A 10,000-nucleotide genomic window follows, 5' to 3' on the forward strand; every position below is an offset into this window, starting at 1 on the left:
GTGAAATAGATGACCATCAATATACCGGGAGCTCTTGTCTTGGATAAAGAGGGACGGGTGGTTGTGATGAGGGAAGGGATGGGGATTGTGTGAGGTCATACTCGAGTCGAGGGGGACCCTTATAGAACAGGCTACTGGAGGATTTGCTCTTTGAGGTGACACTCGAAGGAAGGGTGACCTCTACATTGGAGTTCTCCTTCACTCGAGAGGGATCTGATTGAGCTGATTTTTTTCCGTAGTCTTGTTGAAGAACAAAAGAAAATCTAGACTATCTACATGGACACAGAGAAGGGAAATTATTTTACTAAACTTTTCTGAATTAAGGAACCCAAACTTTCTCTTACAATATGAAAATTATGATAATATTCAATTTAGTGAACACTATTACCTATTGTGTGTGTTTAAAGGCAACTTTGCTCTGAGATGTGAACCGTAGAAATGTATTGAATAAGAAAAATAGACAAATTGGAACCAAGGATTCCATCCCATAATTTTGGGGAGATTGTTTGATAATGCAACTCCAAGTGGGGACCCAAAATTAGGGCGACATTTCCCACAAATGAACAAACCACTGACTTACTTTCGTTCGTATTCAAACTAAAACCATAGTTTAAGACTACAAAGGTCACCCTTTTTTTTCAATGACCTCGAAAAGGTTACAGTGACGTCACGTAGCCTTGAGACGTTCTTTGGTGTCGGATCCGGACGAACAGGTCAATGTGATGAGATCCGTTCTTTAACCGTCCACCGAATTATGGTTTGACCCAAGGTCACAATCCCCCCAGGTCCTCTTGAGAATAAACTTTCGCATTGACCTTTATCGAAGAAAATACCCCAAGTGTTGAACGACCTATAATTCTGGAAATCCAAATTGTGTCTATTCCTTCATCGACTTTATGTAAAAAGAAATAGAGAACAGAATACTTGATTACGAAACTATATAGCCGTGTTTATAACCAGAACGATGCAGAAAACTAATAGTTCTAAGAACCTTTGATATTATATGACTCAGTGCTTATTGGAGAAATAATTGGTTTGGTTGTATTAGAGGACCACTGACGTTAGTGGAACTACAAGAAGATTCTTTTCGTCACAGTTTCAAACTGCTTCGCATGGAACTTTCTCACAGGTAAGACCATACTTGACCCTGTATAACTAAACCCTTTCAAGAATATGTTATTCCAAATTCATATGTTTTGGTCGCCGATTTAATGAAGCGGCTTTCCTGTGAATCTTCTATGCCTTGCAACACTGCTTCTGACCCAGGGCAGTAGACAAGATGCAGGGGTGACCTGTCATCCAGAAGGTGCCAAGATAAGAGGGAAGGAAGAGGATAGAGGGGAGTGGAGTATGTAGAGGATGGAATGGGTGGGAGTGGTTTCTATGCCTTTGTTTTTTGGCTACCTCCCGTGTAAGGGGGAAAAAGCCTTTGGTATATGTATGTATGTATGTTCTCACGCCAGATAATGCTTTTAATATCCCCATCGTTGGTATTATCTAGAGTTTTTCTTTTGGTTAATGTTAGATTATTGTAATCAATCAGGAGGAGGATAAAGTAGAAAAAACTGGACGTTGGGTTAAACACCTTCTGAGTATCTTACTTAACCAAGCCCAGTAATTGATAGACTTTGTTCTAACGAGCGAAGGAGAGTTTTTTATTCGGCACAAGCAAGCCGGGGAGGAAAGTACCTACGAGAACGGCCGATACCCTCTCGACTTCATATTCCTCGATCTTATCCCTGTCCAGATGCTCCACTGCGATTTGTTTCAGATCACAGACGCTCCTTCTCGGGAGAATTCGGTCAAATGTTAAAGTTATCTTGATTCAAACCTTTCCTCCCACGCCTCATATCGCCCTTCAGGTTCAATATATCATCCTCACACTCGTCCTCATCAGCCATGCTTCTGCCTGCCAGGCCCAATATTAGGAGCGTGGGCAGACACACACACGCGCGCACGCGTACACACACACACACACACACACACACACACACACACACACACACACACACACACACACACACACACACACACACACACACACACACACACACACACACACACACACACACACACACACAGATATATATATGTATATATATATATATATATTTATATATATATATATATATATATATATATATATATATATATATGCGTAAGTCACCAGGACAAATAAACTAAAGAAGCAAAGCGCGTTCGTATAATTACACTGAAGATGCAATTATACGAAAGCGCTCTGCTTTGTTAGTTTGTTTTTTCCTGGTGGTTACTCCCGCATTTGTGTACACACGTTCTTTGTGTTTTTATTGCATATATATATATATATATATATATATATATATATATATATATATATATATATATATTGATAAGTATTTTAGACAAATTATTTGGATGATGGAGAACATAAACACAGGGGAAGGCTCGGAACCCTAAACACTCTAACGTTTCGTTCGCGTAGAACTTCTTCAGAGAGTGTATGTAGAACTGCAATTGAAGTTTATGTACTAAATCTAATTATCTTTTCGGACACTTGGGAAAGGTCGTTTTTCTGGCGTGCTTTAGAATTAAAATACTAGTTTCTTTAGCTAAATTGATAAACCCTCCTCGATGATTCGATGAATTATTAGTTGAAATATATGCTGATTCAATAATTCTTCTAGTGAATTTATCAAAACCTTTATGTAGCACTTCAGCTTCTCTCCAGTAAATATTTACAATCGCGGAAAGAAAGAGAGAAATGATAAAAATAATACAAATTTTATATCAGTACCTGGCTCAGAAACGTCACCAATAATAGACAAATATTTAACAAAATCAGGTATGAACATAGCTAAAATAACTAACAAGAGGATAGGTGATTTAATAAAGACTTCTGAAAAGAGAACCAATTCCGAAAACAGCGTCGTATACAAAATCCCGTGCAATAGTTGCTCAATGGCTTATTTTGGCGAATCGTCAAGAGGATTAGAAAAAAGAATTTATGAACATAAAAACGACATAAAAGCACATAGGACATCTAATTCTTTAGTAGTTCATGCGGAAAAATTCGATCATTTACCAAACTGGAGAGAAGCTGAAGTGCTACATAAAGGTTTTGATAAATTCACTAGAAGAATTGTTGAATCAGCATATATTTCAACTAATAATTCATCGAATCATCGAGGAGGGTTTATCAATTTAGCTAAAGAAACTAGTATTTTAATTCTAAAGCACGCCAGAAAAACGACCTTTCCCAAGTGTCCGAAAAGATAATTAGATTTAGTACATAAACTTCAATTGCAGTTCTACATACACTCTCTGAAGAAGTTCTACGCGAACGAAACGTTAGAGTGTTTAGGGTTCCGAGCCTTCCCCTGTGTTTATGTTCTCCATCATCCAAATATATATATATATATATGTTGAGGAATGGACGACAAAATGAGTGGCAGGGTGGTGAGATAAACACCGAGAACCGTTGAAGTTTTATTAACTGACGTTTCACTCTTAACAGAGCTTCTTCAGAGTGTACAAACATAATCGGGAAATCAACAGTTATATATCTTACATCATTCCGCGTTGCTTCCTTAACCCACCCCCTCCCTCCCTCTCGTACCCTTCAGCTCCTGTAAGATCATCCAGCCGGACATTTTGGACAGCTTAATAATGCCCTGCTGTAACCATCGTGATTGTTTTATTAAGCTGTCCAAAATGTCCGGCTGGATGATCTTACAGGAGCTGAAGGGTACGAGAGGGAGGGAGGGGGTGGGTTAAGGAAGGAACGCGGAATGATGTAAGATATATAACTGTTGATTTCCCGATTATGTTTGTACACTCTGAAGAAGCTCTGTTAAGAGCGAAACGTCAGTTAATAAAACTTCAACGGTTCTCGGTGTTTATCTCACCACCCTGCCACTCATATATATACATATATATATATATATATATATATACATATATATACATATATATATATACATACATATATATACATACATATATATATATACATACATATATATATATACATATATACACACACACACATATATATATATATATATGTACATATATATATATATGTATATATATATATATATATGTATATATATATATATATATATATATATATATATATATATATATATATATATATATATATATATACATACATACACTTAGGACCAATAATGGGCACCTACTTGTGCTTGTCCTGCAAAATAGACAAGAGAGCTGCCCATTTTAAAAACACGTCAACTCCTTCACCTCTATAATGAGGTGCAGCCCTGAGGGTTGGCACACGGTGTCTGAAATGGACTCATGATATACAACTATTAAGTTCAATTATATATCATACATCTTTTTACATGAGAGGTGGCAACCGGTTACAAAGTCCCAAGCTAATAAAACACAGACAACACTCAATGCTTCTTCCTAGAGAGGTTTGGGGTGTCTGAGGATCGTTGTAGGTTACTGTGGGGTTGCGGGTGTCCAGTGAGACTCGTGGCAACAGTTATTATTATGCAACTTATATTTCTAAGTCATGAAAGCAAGTGAATATCTTAGTAGACTGAAAAGTGTCATAAGGAATAGATATCTAGAATTATACTCAAAGAGAAGACTATATAATAGATTGATTGTACTTAAGACACTATATGGAGCGTAGACTTGGAATTTAAGGGGGTCGAAAACGTGAAGTTTAAGTGTGATTCACCATGGTCTTGGATCACGTGTTGGACTCGTGGTCGACAGCTATTTCCCTCGCGAAAAAGAGCTCAGAGGTCATATATGACCGATCTATGGGTAATACTGTGAACTTACACGCACACACACACCCAACTCCCGCCCAAGAGAGTTGAAGTAACAACTCGCAACGGAACGATATTGAAATAATTTCAGTCCTAGGCGGGATTCGAATCCGGGCCGCCGATGTGGCAGCCAGGAATTCTACCAACTGCCCCATGAGTTGTGTTTGAGGTTAAAGGTTTATGAAGTAAGGTGAAGTTTACGAGGATGGGTAGAGTGAGAAATGAAGAGGTGAGGTGGAGCAGTGGTTATAGAAAGGAAACTGACAGATAGGATCTATGAGAGAATACAAGGACTGTTTTGGTATATGGAAAAATGAGTGAACGAAGACTACCAAAACGTGAGTGTAAACTAGAAGAGGATAGAATGAACTTGAAGGGAAGACCTAGAATAAAATAGCTGGACAGAAGGTGTCTTGGGTACAACAGGAATGTCTATTGAGCAGGGAAGAGAGAGGTCAAAAATAGGTATGAATAGAAAATGGTTGTGAATGAATGACAAAATAACACTGCGCGATGGGATTTCTTGTCTTCTCTAATTTCTCGTGAATGGACAACAATGGAAGGTCGCCATTTAGTGAAGCTGAGTGGGTAAACCAGCATCGGCTGTCGGTCTCTATTCTAGACATGCTGTGCCTTGTTTCATTACTTCTGATCCAGGTAGTGGGTGGGAAATTGGGGATGGTCCTTTTTCAACAGTGAGCTACGATAAAGGAGGGATCAAAGAGGGAATGAGAGCGGGTCTTCCCTAGGAACCTTACTCGTAAAGAGAACAACGTCTTTTGGTATATACATATATATATATATATATATATACATATATATATATATATACATATATATATATATATATATATGTATATATATATATTTATATATATATATATAATATGTATATATATATATGTATATATATATATATAATATGTATATATATATATATGTATGCATGTATATTTGCATATATTTATATTAATATTAATGTATGGATTTATATAATTGTTTCAGTGGGTTTAAATGACTAGAAATGCCGCAGCCACGCAGCGACTGGCAACGATTATTGAGCGCCTAATATATTTCTCCCATAGAGATTAAACACACACACACACACACACACACACACACACACACACACACACACACACACACACACACACACACACACACACACACACACACACACACACACACACACACACACACACAAACAAACACACACACACAAACAAACACACACACACACACACACACACACACACACACACACACACACACACACACACACACACACACACACACACACATATTGAGACATTCTGACAGGTTGACGTAAGTGGATTACGAAACACAGGAGTCTTAGTCCGAGTTTATTCCTCACTAGTTTCGCAGGTATGCTTTTTCAAAGGAATAAAAAAAACATACCTGCGAAACTAGTCAGGAATAAACACGGACTAAGACTACTGTGCTTCCTACTCCACTTACGTCATATATATATATATATATATATATATATACATATATATATATATATATATATATATACTATAATAAAGTAGTTGCTTCTGTTTGTCTGTCTATCTGTTTGTTTGTTCGTTAACGAACTCCTCCTAGGGTTTTGGAGATAGACCACCATAACCATATATATTCTGATACCACATCACTCCAGGTACTTTGATAACTATATTTGGTTTAAAAATATTTTGGTTAGGGTTAACGGTTAAATTTAGGTGGGGTATGATTAGGCTAGGGTTTATTCACGAACTCCTCCAATTTTTTTTTGCAGATAGACCCCTATAACCATACATATTCTGAAGCCTAGTAACCCAAGGTATTTGGATAACTATTATTTGTCTGTCTGTCTGTTTGTTTATTTATATGTCTGATTACGAACTCTTAAGGTTTTGGAGATAGACCATATATATTCTGATACCCTATCACACCAGGTACTCGGGTAACTATATTTCATTTCCAAAAAATATATATATTTTGGTTAGGGTTAAGGGTTAAAGTTAGGTGGGGTATGGTTAGATTAGGGATTATTCATGAACTCCTTCTAGGTTTCTGCAGATAGACACCTATAATCATATATATTCCAAAACCTTATAACCCAAAGTACTTGGATAACTATCTTTTGTTTGTTTGTCTGTTTTTGTTTGTTTGTTTGTTCACGAACAGCTCCTAGGGTTTTGGAGATAGAGCCCGATAACCATATATATTCTGATACTCTATCACTCCAGGTACTTGGGTTAAAGTTAGGTGGGGTATGGTTAGGTAAGGGATTATTCACTAACTGCTCCTAGGTTTTTGCAGATAGACTCCTATGACCATATACATTCTGAAACCTTATAACCCAAGGTATTTGTATAACTATCTTTCATTTGTATCTACTATAATAAAGTAGTAGCCTCTGTCTGTCTGTCTGTTTGTTCACGAAATCCCCCAAAACAATATATATTCACCATAACCCAGGCTAGTTGGATAAGTATATTCTATTTCCAAAGGTCGTCTCCCTCCTCAAATTGATTTTTTTTCTTACTTTCTAACATTTTATTTTTGTTACCTATTACATTGAGTTATATTGATACGTGTAACTTTTCTCCACAAATTCTATCAAAATTAAAATGATCATCATTTGCCCGCAGCAACGTGCGGGTAATTTGAATAGTATATATATATATATATATATATATATATATATATATATATACATACATATATATACATATACATGTATATGTATATGCATATGTATATGTATATGTATATATGTATATGTATATGTATATGTATATGTATATGTATATGTATATGTATATGTATATGTATTTGTATATGTATATGTATATGTACATGTATATGCACATGCATATGTATGTGTGTAAGCATGTATGTATTTTCAGGTAACCAACAAAAATAACAAACAAGAGAAAAAAGAGAAAGAGAGATAAAGACAGAGAGAGAGAAAGCACGAGGAAGAGAGAGAAAGACAGAGAGAGAGAAAGCACGAGGGAGAGAGAGAAAGAGAGGGAGGGAAATAGAGAATGAAGGAAAGAAAGTAGACAATGACCTTAGTCAATATGAGTATAAATGATAATTCATCAAATTTTTCATAAAAAGACAAAAACCTCAAATGTATAATCTTAAGCTGACATTTATATTGTGGTAATTTTTCTGACGTAGTATTTAATCATGCTGTATTAAATAAACGCATAATTGCAATGTAAATTGAGGTTTTGGGTTGTACAAGATAGATTATTCTGTTATTAATATGTTGATTAATAAATCAGGATGTGGAGATCATGGAATGGCTCTTGTCCATGACCTGGGATCTTATCAAGAATGATCACATTTTGTTTCCACCATAGCTTCTTACTTTCTCTCTCTCTTTTTTTTTTTTTTTTTGTTACAATTTTGACAAATCCGTATTCACTGAAGATATCTCAACAGATTAAAACGTTTGGAGGATGTTTGTAAATTTCCCAGTGGCTTACAATACATATGATTTTCATGTGCTGTTGTGGAAATTTGGCATATATATGTATATATGAACATTCACTTGTCTATGTGTGTGTGTGTGTATGTGTGTGTGTGTGTGTGTGTGTGTGTGTGTGTGTGTATGTGTGTGTGTTCGTGTGTGTGCGTGCTTGTGTGTGTGAGTGTACGTGTGTGTATATGTGTGTGTGTGTGTGCGAGTGTGAGTGTGTTTGTGTGTGTGTGTGTGTGTGTGCGTGTGTGTGTGTGTGTGCGTGTGTGTGTATGTGTGTGTGTGTGTGTGTATGTGTGTGTATATTTTGTGTGCGTGCATTTTTGTGTTTATGAGTGCTTTTGTGTATTTACCTAGTTGTATTATACGGGAAGGGAGCTATGCTCGTAGTGACCCGTCTTTGCATTTTTCAGCATCAAGTTTGTTCTTAAATTCTTGAATAGTATTTTGTGTTTGTGTGTGTGTGTGTGTGTGTGTGTGTGTGTGTGTGTGTGTGTGTGTGTGTGTGCGTGCGTGCGTGTGTGTGTGATTAGCATTTCACCATGGTCTTGGATCACGTGTTGGACTTATGATCAACAGTTATTAACCTCCCGGATGAGAGCTCAGAGCTCGTATGACCGAACTATGGGTAATACTGTGACCTTACACGCACACACACACCCAACTCCCCGCCCACGGAAGTTGGAGTAACACCCCGCATTGCAGCGAAATTGAAATTATTTCAGCCCTGGGTGAGATTTGGACCCGGACCGCCGTAGTGGCAGGCGAGAACTCTAACCACAGCGCCACGAGGTGTGTGTGTGTGTGTGTGTGTGTGTGTGTGTGTGTGTGTGTGTGTGTGTGTGTGTGTGTGTGTGTGTGTGTGTGTGTGTGTGTGTGCGCGTCCGCGCGCGTGGGTGTAGAATGATATGATAACATTCGGCTTCCAGGCGGGAATTCAACCTGCCATATCTCATTAAATTGATTCCAAAGAAGATTAAGACCCGTGCCCACACCCCTCCCACCAACACCTTACCGTCACGCCGCTCCTGAAAAGGGAATCGATGTTGGAAGGCGGAAGACACCAGTCTCAGTCCTCAACCTGACCCCAGACGACCAGCCCCTATAAGGTGACGTATTATGATTCGTCAGGTTTTGGTGGTGTCTTTCCTTAGCTTAGCTTGGGTCGATGTTGGGTTGGGGTGTTGGACGTTGTCAGTACAATCCCACAGCTCCTGTGTCTCTTCCGTCACCATTGCTCCTTAATCAAGAATCATTTAGATAAACACCTAAGTAAAATGCTGTAATGCCTGCCATTTATTTTATATCATTTGTTTATTTGCTTTGTTATCATTTGTCTGTTTATTATTATTTGCTATTTACCTGTTTGATTACTATATAACTGTACCTATGCTTTTATTTTATTCATTATTTATATTATCATATATTTATTTATTTATTTATAATTATTTTTTTTCGCATACGACCTAGTTATGGACCAAAAGGTCTCCTGTCGGTATGCTTTGCCTTTGTAATCCTTTTTATTATAAACAATTCTGTTCACATTCACGTTTTGTGAACAATGGCGCACAAATCCCGTAGGCTTTACGTTTCGTCTACTTTCTTTCTGTGACTTAACGTCCAATTCATCACTGTGCTCTTGTAAACTGTCTTCCTCCTCTACAGTGTTTTTAGACTATATATTAACATCACTCACTATAAAAATAAATGTTCTTGTTGTAATTATTTG

General features: G+C 37.2%; 1 protein-coding gene across 1 annotated transcript in view; it reads left to right on the forward strand.

Annotated features, from left to right (window-relative positions):
* The window catches only part of LOC143020773 (uncharacterized), a 226,851-nt gene that overhangs the window by 613 nt on the left and 216,238 nt on the right, over positions 1 to 10,000 (forward strand). The window lies entirely within an intron of this gene.

This window comes from Oratosquilla oratoria, chromosome 40 (assembly GCF_046742065.1).
Source record: "Oratosquilla oratoria isolate Oo_2021 chromosome 40, ASM4674206v1, whole genome shotgun sequence".
In the NCBI taxonomy this organism is placed as follows: domain Eukaryota; kingdom Metazoa; phylum Arthropoda; class Malacostraca; order Stomatopoda; family Squillidae; genus Oratosquilla; species Oratosquilla oratoria.